The following is a 14,962-nucleotide window of genomic DNA, read 5'->3' on the forward strand; positions in this document are numbered from 1 at the left end:
CAGGTTATAATCCATCCCACAGAATACTTTCAACCAGTTAAAAGCATGTGAAATCCAGTCCCTTAAATAGGTTGGCCCAAACACGAGGATTACCTGATTAAAAAAATCAACCCTATTTTCTCATTGGGTGGACCACAATACAGAAAGTTTTTCTTTAGTTATTGATAAATAGAAAATTACAAGTGTAGTTCACTTGAAAGTGAATGTGGCTGATTTTTTCTGAAGGCAATCTCCATGATAGGGCCAACCTATTAGATGGGTTGGATTTTGCACACACATCATATATTGAAAGTAATCTGCTGGGTGGACTCTAATTTATGGTAAAATCAGTCGGACTTGAGAGCTACTCACGTGTTGGCGAGGGTGTTGAAAGGTAAGTTGACTTTGGTTACCACTCGCGGGATTTTCTTATTTTTGCAATGAGATTGTGCCACATCCTGTTGGTTTCCATGAGATTAGGCCACATCATCACTTGTTACATCTAAGGTAGTAGTGCTCTCAACATCAGCGATGACATGGACTAATCACATTGTAATAAAAATGAAATTTTATTTGTGACAAGCAGAGACGAAACGAGGAATCTCTGCGAAAAGTCTAGATAATTTTTATGGATCTGGAGTAGTTATCATGAGGAAGACGGTCATCAACCTCATCATGTACTTCCTCACATCACCCATCCATGATGCATATGTTTTATTCATGTAGTCCATCCATTTTGTCTTCTCATGCTGGGGCATAAGCTAAAAAATAAGGCAAATCTAAATCTTAGGTGGACCACACCATGAGAAACAATAGTGAATGAATACCCCTGATTAAAGACTCCACGGGCACACAAAAGTTTTGGGTCAAGCTGATATTTGGGTTTCCCTTTATTTAGGTCCATGTGACATCATCAAGAGGTTGGATGGCATGCAAGCATTATAATAAGTCCCATGAAGGTTTTTTTATGGTGGCGTGGTATGATCCACCTCATATTTGGGTCTACCTAATTTTTGACCTCTTGCCCTAAAATAATGATCTAAAAAGAATAAACAACATGGATGAAACACTTACTTCATTGTGGGGTTCATAGAGCACTATCCAATAGGTAAGTCGCCACTACGTCTCTACTAGAAGTGTTAGTATCTAATCTGCACCCTTTTCGAGAGCACTGATGACTTGATGGACCACATTTTCAGTTTGTCTGATAGTCATGTTGGGACGTATTTGTCGGACGGATTGGATGTTATGCCTATGCAACGTCCACCACACAATGTCGCCCTCAATCACTTTCTAGAAAAATAATTAAGGACATCTTAGTTATTTTATGTCCTAAAAATATAATTTAAGACTTTCCATTACTAAATAAACATTGTCTGGGGTCCATTTGCGTAGGGGATCCCTTGTTTATTATTTTTTAAAAACAAAATTTTTTAAAAAAAATCAAGAAATGTTGCGTAAAATGCCCCTCAATTTCTTCATTTGAGACCTACAAGGGAGAGTAACTGTTCATTAGTTTTTTAACTTGTCGAGTCCCATCCACAGTAGACTTAGAATACATACAAGTCAGTCCAGGAAATCCAAGTAACAAAAGGCCTATTGTTTAAAGAGCACATTTCAAAATCATCTATCAAATGATCCTAGCCATCCAATTGATGTATCTCTAATGGGCAATTAAACATAAAATGTGCAGCCGTTCAAATTGAAGTCGCAAAATCAGATGCTTAAGTTTATTTGATGAGTGTGAATTGAAGGCTACGATTCATTAATGGGGCCCAAAATTCAGCCAATCCTCCTTGCCATGGGTCCTTGCTCGAGTCTCAACACCTGGTCAAGGGTTGAGTACCCATAGGTGGTGAAATCCCACTTCGGCGTGAGTGTGTGGCGGTGTCTGTGCGTGTATTAAAAAAAAAAAACACATTTGCTACATGTCCATCAACGAGTCACCATAACTTGATAAATGGTGGTAAACCATAACGGTAGCTTTTCACTTATTTTTCTAACATTTCATGTGTTGACTATGTCCATCATCTTTATCATCCACTTGTGGGGGGGGGGGCGAACATGTGTTAGACATTAACACACCCAAATCATTAAAAATAGACGCATCAGAGCTAATCAAGATGTCTACCTGACAAAAAAATTAGGTCCACCTACTAATAAGATGTCTCCCATTAACATAAAAAATCAAGGGGTAGATGATCATGTCCCAACATATGGGTGATGCATGCACACGCATCTAATTTTTATTGGAGCTCAATGGAAGGTTTTCCATCTCTACTGTATAAGACACCCTTGCAAGTTTTTCATGGAATTGGATTTTAGAATTTTGGGTTATTAAATGCCCGTTTGGATACCACCAACTAAGTTACTTTTTCTACTTACAGCAGTAGATAAGTAAATTAGTTTGATTTAAATTAATTATAAGTAATTTTTTTACTTAAACTTAATCACTTCAGCTTAATAAGTAGAAACCAAAATAAGCTACTTGAGTCATAAGTACCTCATCTTAAGTAAGTTATGTTCCAAATGCCCCCTAAAAGTCAATAAAAGATTTTATATAAAAAGGATAGGCATTTATATAAGTTGAAGTTAGGACACTTCAATCAAATCAATTCTTTTATTTGTTTTTTGGGTTAAGTTAGAACATCAACTGTGTCCAGCAACTCTACTTCTAATATCGCCTCTCTACCATTCCAAATCCATTGGATTACAACTTTTTTTTATTAGGAAAAGTTGACATACAAATTTAAAATTAGAGTAAATCTAATTTTGTTTTGTACACATGGTTTGATGTTGATGTAACAGGTTTTTAATCTATATTACATATAATGTGATTGAAGCTATAGACAATTTAATCTATGCAATTAGTCTTCTTAGAGTCATAAACTTTGGGTTTTAAAAAAATTGTGTCAGGATCTATGGAGCCTGATCATCAAAGGTGCACTATTCATCCATAAGGCAGTTTCATAATTTCACATGAAGTTTTATGTCAATCGTAATTTATTTGGGGTAATATATATTCTATATATATATATATATATAGAGAGAGAGAGAGAGAGTTGTCATTATATTGATAGTTGCTTCTTTGTTTTTGTTTTTCGTTTTTTCCTTTGAGTCTAATGGATTAGTGTAAATCCATTGACATAACAAAATGGAATCTATAGATCTCTATGTTGTGGTTTACGCCTTTTTTTGCGTTCTTTTGATTTCAATATTGTTGTACACGTGGTCGATAAAGGTTCTTTCTCCCAACATAATGGAAAGTATTAGGAATATAGATACAATTTTTTCGAGTAGAAAACCACGAAGCAGATGAGAATCAACAACGTACCTTACACGTCACTTTGCCATGAAGATAAATGGCTCCGATGGTCGCACCTATATTTGCACATGTGTGCACTCTTGGCTCAGCTTCTCCTCAATTATCCCTTTTAGATGTGTGGTAGGGATGGGTAGTTACATCTATTTTTAAGCTTAGTTGGAGAGGACAAGTCTCTCTTATCTCTAGAATTTTATTCCTTATGTTATTAAAAAATCTAATGGTACACGAACCTTCTTTACTTATTTATGCTAGTTTATCTTTTAGTTAAGTTTTACTTATGTAGGAATCTGTAACGCCTGAAAATCGATACCCAAGCACGAAGAATCCGATCTCGAGTTCCTAGGTGTTAACCTAACAAGAAGTGCATGTGGGCAAGTTCCCACGTGCGCGCACAATCCGATTAATGTTTACCCATAATTAATAATCAGAATAACCTTAGATCAATAGCATCAAAATTCAAGCTGAGAAAACAAATTACAGAAAAATAGGACTAATAGTCAAAGTACAATTTCAATAGTGGTGATCGCATAAAATAAAAATTGTACAAGTTAGTTCAAGCCTATCTGCCGGAGGTCTCGATAGCACCTACATTAACAACATCACTTGGTTGGTGTTTTAAAATACTATCTCAAGTGGAAGTGAGTAGTTAACTCAGTGAGTCAATTAGTTTTAAGTTACACATGTTATCAACCCAATCAGCACAGGTAATGATAAAGCAGCTAGACAATTACTTCCTATATACTCTTGTTAAATGCACATATGAAATTATGATATGATACATACCCTTATAATCTAGCACTCTCTCACAAGCAATTTCAACACCTAATTCGCAAATGACAATACTCCCTCACAAGCGACTCTAACGCCAAATCACAATAATCTAAATAATGCAATGTAATTGATATTAAGTCTCATTCATCTAGTATATTGGGAAAGCTAGGATACCACCATTTTATTATGGTCTCAATAGGATCACAAGGCTCGAGACGGCTGTAGCGGTTCCTCATCCGTGTCCCTTGATCCATTTTTGGGTTTATTACCCAAGCGACGACTCCCCAGCCAACGCGAGACTAACACCGACCCAATTAACTGGCCTGGGACTCAGATGACACAACCCAGATGACACAGGGTTATTCACCTCATCGACATGGTGAAGGACAACCATAATTAATGTAAGAGTCATCACCCAAATGCAATTGTGGTACGGTCATGACATCCATTCCATTTATGTTCACATACATCATAAATCTAAACAACCCTTACTAACATGTATTCCCGACTCAAGAGATAATATTGACTGTTTTCCAAATATACAATGCTTATATATATTCAAATCAAAGCTTTTAAAAGTAGGAATTAAGGAATGATCATAATGTACTTTAATGCCGCGCTTACTCATGTGGCCTAGACGTGCATGCGACAAACATGCCGACGTGGACTTCACTACAAATGTTGTAGCTCCATCGACATAGTATTTCCGATCAACATATAAAGGTTACCATTCTACTATACCTTTATTACTACGAGTGCTCATTTTGAAACCTTCAGGACACTGTTAAAATTGGTAAATTTACACCTAATAGTATAACACCTCGAATTTTAGGGGCCGAGTAGGAACTCGGCTTCCGAATTCCTGGGTGCCACGTGTGCCCCAATGGGTTTCAGATCTTGATTACATTTAAATTGTCTTATAAGCCATGAGGAGTTTAGCAAACCACGAAGCGTAATTGAGTCACAAAACAATAACAAGTGCCGCTGAGTATATAAAATATTTAAAAGATAATCCCAAGAAGATATAGGACAAGGAACTAGTCCTACCCATACATGTATTCCAAAACGACTAGGGCAATTTGAGGCCCGTATCTTAACCCGTATTGTTCCGTAGGCTTCCGTGGTCCTCCCGACCGAATTCTTGTGACTCGCGATTTGTTATCGGTAGTTGCGCGTAACCTTGAGTTATGTCCCATATTACAGAGTCGGCTCAACCCGAGACTTGTACCCTTGCGACCGCGCCGTCGCCATTGTTCCGACGTTGCATATTACACACCGAGGCGATACCAAGGCCAGGAGATATGAGCTTGCGTTCAGTTCGAGGAAAAACACCGCGCATTTGCTAAACCCAAGAGAACATGTCAAATCAATCAATCAAGTATACATCACTCAAATCACTCACACCCATCCCCAAGTACAACACCTATCCCTAAAGTCAATTCTTCCATCACTCACCCATCACTCACCCATCTCTGTCTCTCTCTCTTACATCTCTCTCGCTCATTCTCCAAGCAACCCAACCGTGCAAGGTATGAGAGCTCCATGAGAGAGCTTTGTGTGGCCCACTTCCCATCTCCTCATCTCTCATCTTCACCCTTCATTCTTCATCATCCTTCGTCAAAGTCGAAGCTGAGGAGCTAGGGATTCCATCGGACCAAAAAGATCGAATGATGGGTGATTTTATTTGTTGATTTTGATGATTAGAGGGCCCACTTATGGTGGGACCCATCTTGATGTATGATTTGTATCAAGAGGGGCACATAGTGGCGGGGCCCCTCCACTACTCTGATTCCTCTCTCTCTCTCTCTCTCTCTCTCTCCCATTTATGATGAAGTGGGCCCCACCAATATATGTGTTATATCTACTCCGTCCATCTAACGGTGTGGCCTACCATACTGCAGGTGATGATCCTCACCGTCCACTGTTGGGACGATGGGAATCCCACTTGGACGTTACACCCATATATAGTATAATATATATATGTAATATATATATATATATATATATATATATATATATATATATAGTATATGGTGGGACCCACGTGGGGACCCACCTGATTTGGAAATAGATTGGCTGGCGTACCAGATGCCAGCAAGATTTGTGGACCCCACCGTTATGTAAGGGTCTCATCCACACCGTCCAGCACGCTGAACGGGTGGGACCCACCTTTTAGTAGAAGCAGATTGGTTGGTCCACCACACATCAGCTATATAGTTGCCGTAATGTGTCGTGGGGACCACTATTGTATGTTTTTCATCCAGACCGTCCAAAGGGACGGTGGGCCCAGCAGCATCAGTTGCTGATGACATCAACAAGATATGTGGACCCCACCTTGATGTATATGGGTTATGTCCCAACCGTCCATTCATTTGATGAGCTCGTACAGGTAAGTAATAATAATAATAATATATAATTATATGAATAATATATAATATTTCTTGGTGGGGCCACACCACTTGGGAGCTCACCTTGTTGTAACTATGCCCAGCCGTCCATCCGGACGAGCTGTTGGGACCCCCACTATGATGTAAGGGTGCCCTCCACACCGTCCAGCACGCTGAACGGGTGGAACTCACCCTGATGTATGTGATTCACCTAAAACTAGCCACCCATTTGGCAAGTCCGTCTCAAGGCTTGACACTAAAAATAAGGCAGATCTAGTTATTAGGTGGACCACACTACAGAAAATAGTGGGATTGAACATCTACCATTACAACCCTTTGGGTTACAGAAGTTTTGGACTAATATGATATTTGTTTATCCTCTCTGTTTAGGTCTTAATGACCTAATGAACAGACTGGATGTGAAATAAATGCGATAGTGGACCTTCTAAATTTTTAACAGTGGGAATTATCAACACCAGTGTTATTTGTGGTATGGTCCAGATGATCTTTTGAAATGATTCATAATGCTCTAAATGACCTCTAGTTGATGTATGGGCCCCACCTTGATGTGATGTATGTTGGGCCTATATGAGAGGCCTTTTATGATGTATCTGAGGCCCATCCATGCTGCCCATAGTGATGAGTGTCGGGCCCATTTGAGCGGCCCACATTGGTGTGTGTTAGGCCCATTGGTGCGGCCCATCTATGCGGCTCATCATGATGCGCATTAGGCTCATGTGACATGGCCCACCTGCCTTATATTTAAAGCCCATGTGATAGGGCCCACCTGCCTTATATTTGAGGCTCATGTGATAGGGCCCACCTGTTCGAATCTGAGGCCCATGGGCAAGGCCCAATGAGATGTATTCGAGGCCCATGGGTGAGGTCCAATGTGATATATTTGAGGCCCATGAGTGAGGCCCACTATGATGTATTCGAGGTCCATATGATGCGGCCCACTATGATGTGTATGTAGCCCTTGTATGAGGCTCATTGCAATGTATATTAGGCCTTTGTGTGAGGTCATGGGCCCACGATACATTTGGCTCTATGTGGGTCACTTATTGGGAGCAATGATGCTTAAATGTCCACACTGATGGGCGATGATAGTTAAATGTCTACATTGTGACCTTCCCTGGAGGCCGATTTCGTTTGGTCAAGGCCGATTCCGTTTATCGAGGCCGATTCCATTGTTGAAGCTGATTCTGATTGTTAAGGCCGATTCCGTTTGTCGAGACCGATTCCGATTATCGAGGCCGATTCCATTTGTCGAGGCCAATTCCGATTATCGAGGTCAATTCCGATTGTCGAAGCCGATTCCGTTTGGTCAAGGTCGATTCCGATTATTGAGGCCGATTCCGTTTGGTCGAGGCCGATCCCATTGTTGAGGCCGATTCCGTTTGTCGAGGCCGATTCCGATTATTGAGGCCGATTCCGTTTGGTCGAGGCCGATCCCATTGTTGAGGCCGATTCCGTTTGTCGAGGCCGATTTCATTGTTAAGGCCGATTCTGATTATCGAGGTTGATTCTGATTATCGAGGTCGATTCCGATTGTCGAGGCCTAATGTAATGTATATGAGACCCATGGGATGTGACCCTTTGTGATGTATATTAGGCTCGTGTTAGAGACCCATTGTGATGTATATGTGGCCCATATGATGCTGCCCACTTGATGTATACGAGGCCTAATGTGATGTATTGATGGCCATCCATTGGCGCCCACCTTGATGTGATGCATAATGGACCCATGTGAGAGCCCCATTGTGATGTGTTTGGGGCCTATGAGTTGTGGCCCATTGTGATATATTCGGGGTCCATGAGACGTGGCCCATCCGATGTATATAGGCTCATGTGATGCAGCCTATGTGATGTGTATTATGCCCATGTGACGCGGCCTATGTGATGTGTATTAGGCCCATGTGATGCAGCCTATGTGATGTGTATTAGGCCCATGTGATGCAGCCTATGTTAGGCCCATGTGAAAGGCCCATCGTAATGTGTATTAAGCTCTTGAGTGAGGCCTATGGTGTTGTATTTTTGGCCCTTGTGAGAGGCCACGAGTCCACTATGTTAGGCTCTATGTGGGCCATTCCTTGGGAGCAATGTTGGTTAAATGTCCATGTTGTCAAGGTCGATTGTTGATGCTGGTTATTGATACCGATTATGAGTATGTGACAGCATAAAATTATGATACATGCCCATACACATCATCTGCATGTTTGTTATGAGATGTGGTTGACCATTGCATATGACATTGGGGAGGTTGTTATGAGACTCCCAGATAGGCAAAGGTTATCTCATATGAGCGCACGGTATGCGTAGGATTGATGCATGACTGGATTGTATGACTTATGCACCTTACATTGTGTGTTGTGATTATTGTATGCCCTAGCGACATAAGGGTCGTTGCCTCCACAAGCATATCGTGGATGGCCAGATGAGACATCGAAAATCTGTTATTAGCATTGAGCTGTCATAGATGGCCTTGGGTGAAAATCTCTAAACCCTCTCAGTTCTAGAGAACGCCCCAATGTCGAGATCGAGTGGATATACATGAGCGTTCGAGTGCCCAATACCAGGAGGCTACGTCTCCCACTGTGTTGTGGTCAGTTGGGAGAGGGTGTGACCTTACCTACCTGAGGGAGTAGGCATAGCTAGGCTGAGTTTGACCAACTTGTGAATGGGTCCGCTATCAACGTGTCGGGTAGATATTTGCTGATTATTAGAAAGGCGGATAGTGAGGTCTCTTCCACTTACCCAGTTGTGGGTTTGATGGGGCGGCAAGCTGGTGTAGAGTGTACTAGACCTCGGTGATGATCCCAGAGATGTACAGTACTGATTTGTGGAGCAGGAGTTGCATATTCATTCATTCACTATCCACTCGGGCTGGTGGTATGTAACTATTTATTATATGTACCTTCGCAATGGCCAGAATTTCGGTTGGTGCGCGCGACAAACCTGAGATCAGGAGTTTACCACATTGAGTCTGACTATCCAAATTTAGTTATGAGACTGGTTTGGATAGAAGTCCCTTATGATGGACCCCATAGCCTGCGATACTACGTACTATCATCCCGACTTCACACTCCATCATATTGCATTACATTTGCACCGCATATTGCATTACATCTGCAGCATATGACATTTTGGGTTACTGTGTTTTCGCATTTATATGGTCTAGATATGGCTGACGGTATTCATTAACTCATCAGGAATTGTATATTGCATTGCATCCTCGGCATCTGATATTTGGTTCTTTATGACTCTTCATTTGCATAACTAATCTGTATTGCGTACTCTGATATTATTTAATTCATGGACTTACCAGTATTTCCAAAATTGTATGATTATGGCATTGTATTGAATACTTGACACTTATCTTGTGCACACGCTTACACCACCCTCTAAGCTTCTATAAGCTTATGCATGATAGGTGCGTGCAGATGATGTTAGGTTGCAGCAGCGTGGAGCTTGGAGCATGTAGCTGACTTCTGGAGCTTTGATTTTGACATATATATTTTCCCTTTCAGCATTGTATTCAAATGTTTATATTAGTGGATATGTGATGATGATTTTACCTTTGTGATTTGGGTAAACTTGTGGTTATGCTCATTACGAGTAAATATACATTTGAAAAAAAAAAATCTTCCTTGTACGATTCTAGGATCGGAATCTAACGTATGGACACTAGGAGCCGAGAATGGGGTACTACGGAGGCTATCAGCACCGGATTCAGCGATCGAAAATTTTGTGAACCCGGTTTTCGAGTTTGGGGCGTGACAGACCCTGACCCATATCCCGCGATCATCCATACGTAAGTTAGAAGGAGCCGCCAAAGGTCTGGTAATACGCTCGCTCCTCCTCGTCGTTCATGCTGTGCTACTCCAAGATATTTGCATTTATATCGGGTTACGGTTGGTGTTTTAAAACACCGTCCCAAAGTAGGAGTGAGTAATCAACTTAGTAGTACCATTAACAATAAGTTAGACATATATCATATCAGGAACAAATTTAGTGAAAGACATACATTCACAGAATCCTAAATTCTCTGGTTAATGTAGATACATGATCCAATGATATGATGCCTGCTTCTCATCACAACACTCCCTCGAGCGACAACATCTAACAATCGCGAATGACCAACACTCCCTCAGTGCGACCATAATTGCCAAATCGACAAAATAACTCATATAATGTAATGTAAATGTTAGCCAAGTTGATTAATTATGTTCATTCATCTAGCAATTTGGGAAAACTGAGATACCCTGACAAATCAATGCCCTAATCTGATTGCGCGGCTCTGGCGGCCGTGGTCATATGGCTCTCGTGATTCTTGGCCCGTTTCAATTCATCATTCTCATAATTTAAATCATACGAAGGTGATTAAGACAAGTAGAGTTTTTGCTCGCGGTCACTATGGGAGGCTTGTCAGCCTAGCGTAGGCCGACAACTCGGGTATAGTGTCCTATACCACCATACTCGGCTTACGAGACTTAATTGCTCACTGGTCACTACGGGGAGGCTCGTCACCCAAGCGTAGGCCGAAAACTCGAGCATAATGTTCCATACCACCATCCCCGACCCATGAGTCTTGTGGGCCGCAACTAATAGTTGTCAGTGGGCGCGACGGATACAGCGTGCCTCAGGTTCAAGCAGGCGTGTACAAACATAGTTAACATACAAGGATGACCAACTAGTGGGCTAATTTGCCCTCACAAGACAGACCATGGGTTGTACGACCTGAGAGCAACGTCTCGCGTAGTCTAACTACAGTCGACACCCGTGGTTCAACTAGCCGGGCTAAACTTGCCCGTGGGCCAACCCAACAGAAGAGTTACCCAAAGAAGTACCGGTAAACTGGCCGATCCGAATGGGGAGTAATGTGTAATTATAATCCATAGTGTACATGCAGCAAATTTAGGGACATTCCTAACTAGGAGTTCCATAAATTTTAGCAATTCAACAATACAAACAACAATACACCAATCTACATATGTGAATTGCATGCAACAGGATCTAACTTATGAAATCAGCAAGATTGGGGATAATGCACATGCAACTTCATAAATTGATAGACAATTCAACCATGCATATATCAGGGAACTTAGAATTGAAATCCCTTTCCCAATTTAGGAAAAATTTTGGGCATAAGTTCTAAATCAGCAATTTCATGTTAAAACAGCGACATGCAAGTGAATTTCTACACAAAATCACTAAAATTCACTCTAGGCATGATAACAGGCCACTTAGAGGTAATGGTTCGCACCTATTATCGATCTAAAGTTCTTGCGGTCGCTCCAGTGGCGCCAGGTCCATAAGTTTGATGTACCGAGGCCCTGTGCCACATGAATTGCATGTTAGGATGCATGCATGCGGCCCTAGCTGAGAAAAATAAAGGGGAGCATGAGTTTGTTACCTTAGATCGGCCAAACCTCATTTCTACGGCGGTAGGGCCAAGGCTTCCAGCAAATGTCGGAGGTGGGAGTGCAAAAATTTCACTTCCTAGCTCCCCTAGCACTCACAGTTCCCTCTCTCTCTCTCTCTCTCTCTCTCTCTCTCTCTCTCTCTCTCTCTCAGCTGCTGGAATTTTGTTGTGAGAGTGAGGGAGAGGGAAAGGGTTTTATACCCTACAACTTAACTCAGTAGGCCTTATGTGTCGTTTATTCCCTCAAATGAGCCTTTGGGCCCACTAATGGCTTTCGAGGCAGCCCTAATGGCCCCCTGGTCCATCTGAATTATGAAATGAGTGCTCCATGGTCTAATAAGGGGTTGTTCACCATTCCCGGATCAAGGGTCAGATTTAACGGACGAGTGCAGGGAAATATCTTCAACCTTTGGTGCCAATTTGGATGAAATCCAACGGCTGAAATGTTCCAATTCACTGTCCTAAGTGGCGGGGCTATTTGTTTTAAAATTTCAGATTTTAAGCCAAAACTAGGGTGAGTTGCACTTTACAAGTGTCGACTGGAGGGCGCGAATTGTCTGTTTCTAGGAGTTGTCCGAGTCTGTTGTCCGCGATGGGCCACAAGCCCAGTGAGGCCCGTGGCCTCCCAAAGTTTCGGATCTTCCTACCGCTCCTTGGACAATGCACGACCTGTACAGACAGTCGCCAAGCACAAATGGGCAGACTGGCTCTACGGCCCGAACATAATCTGATTCGATCGCGTTAGTAGCTTAATCCAGGTTAATTTATTGGGTGTAAGCACGCACGTGTGGTTAGATTGTGCGGTCTTGCGGCAATTCACACGTGGACACCTCAAGACACTGTTCTGATTGGGCCGAGTGTTACAAATAGCCTCAAGAGCACTTAGAGAGATCGATTCTTCTGTAAGTTAGAAATGTGTCTCACATCCGTTAGGATACATTCCATCCCATCAGACACCCTAATCCACATCGATCCAATTCCAATGATCTTACAGGCAACATCATTGCCCACAAACACCTTGCCACCATCACACTCGTTATATATGGTGAACCAATCCCGATGTGATGTCATGTGGTATGACACCCCTGTATCCAAAATTCACTTATTGATGAATAATTGAATTTGGATGCAATCATAACATCACTGGTGCCCACTTTCTCATTTGACTCTATTACATTAGTCTCTTTCAGCGCTTCATCTGCCTTATCTCCCTTTTGAGTTTTAGGATTTCGGCATTCTTTCTTTATATGCTCATGTTTTCCATAATTTCAACACTTTATCTTCCCTTTGCCCTTAGACTTGGACCGTGAACACAACAAATTGTCATTCTCATACTTTGGATTCCTTTCCCTAGCTACCAACGTATCCGTGGAAGAACCTGTGCTATTGTTATTCTTTCTCAATACCCTTGATTGAAGGGTTGAGATGATAGCCTCAACATCAATAGTCTCTTTACCGTGGCATAGTTTCTATAAAGCTATCGTAAAACTCTATAAGGGAATTCAACAAAATTAAGGCTTGATCTTCCTCGCCCATCTTCACTTCCTCATTTGTCAATTTGCAAAGAATCTAATTGAACGCATTGATGTGTTCATTAAGATTCAATCCCTCTATCATCTTTAGATTATAGAATTGCTTCTTCAGATATAAACGATTCAAAAACGACTTTGTTATGTACAAGTTATCTAACTTCTTCTAAAGTTTTCGGTGGTCTTTTGATCCAGGACATTATAAAGGACATCATCCGCCAAACATAGTTAGATCGAGATTTTCGTTCTTTCACCCAACTCTTCCCGTTCTTCATCGCTTATAGACATTGGACGCTTCTCAACACCAAAGAGTGCTTATTGCAACCCTTGTTTAACTAGATGGCCTCTCATATCCACCTTACATAGTTCCAAGTTATTTTTCCCGATGAATTTATCTATTTCATACTTCACATTTGATCCCTTAATCGTCATGATGTCTATCCAAACTTAAATCCCAACATATGTTTTGATACCACTTGTTGGGAATCCGCGGAAGCAAACCCCGAATTCGGATCACAGGCGATTAAGCAAATGAAATCAAATAATCACAAAAGCACATATAATTTTATGTGCAAAAACCATTGTGGGAAAAAACCACAGCACAAAGTGACAACAAATTACTGTAAAAGCAAATGTACAAGAGACGAAGTCACTTACAATAATATGAAAACCCTTGCTTTCCCCTTCCCCAAGCCGCCCTCCTTAAATAGCTTAGGAATACTTGGAATTAACCCTTATCTCGTAATTACACCCATATATAGTGTCGTCCCAAGAATATAAAATAATTCTCACAATTCTGTAAAAACGCGCACTTTTATTAATAGGATTGACAACCATCAAAATCTCTTCAATGGGATCGAAGTCACCTTCCATCATATCTATTTAGATCTAAAAATAAGCGAGCATTTGAAATAAATTGAAATTTTCTTGATGAAATCGAGTGAGCTATCAATGAGATGAACAACTGCTCGATGAGATCAAGTAATTTGCCAATGACATCGACAAACCTAATTACATGCCAATTTAAGATATCTGATGACAACATGAACTTAACCTGTGTTACACAAATGCAAGCAACTGTAGCGAAATATCATTAGTATGCAGAGGCTGTGAGGGTGGGCTATCAACCTTTAGGGGCTGTTTGATTTTTAAGCTGCAAATACATGTAAAAAAAGTAATTATTACTAAGTACACATGTTTGAAATCCGCAAAGGAATTACATCTCGAAAATCAGTCCATAAACTTATGGGACCCATCGTGATGTATGTTACTTATCCACAACATCCATCCTTCGTAACAACACATTTTAGGGTATAAGTCCAAAAATGAGGAAAATCCCAAGTTAAAGTGGGCCACACTTTAGAAACAATGGTTGTAAAGACGTGAACTGTTGAAAACTATTTTCTCCCTAGGGCCCACATTGATTTTTATTTGTCATCCAATCTGTTCATAAGGTCACGTAGTCATAGATAAAGGGAAAACAAAAATGCCAGGTTGATCCAAAACTTCTAAGGCCTCAAAAAGTTTTCAATGGTAGGAGTTTGAT

The sequence above is a fragment of the Magnolia sinica genome, chromosome 4 (assembly GCF_029962835.1).
Source record: "Magnolia sinica isolate HGM2019 chromosome 4, MsV1, whole genome shotgun sequence".
NCBI classification, from domain to species: domain Eukaryota; kingdom Viridiplantae; phylum Streptophyta; class Magnoliopsida; order Magnoliales; family Magnoliaceae; genus Magnolia; species Magnolia sinica.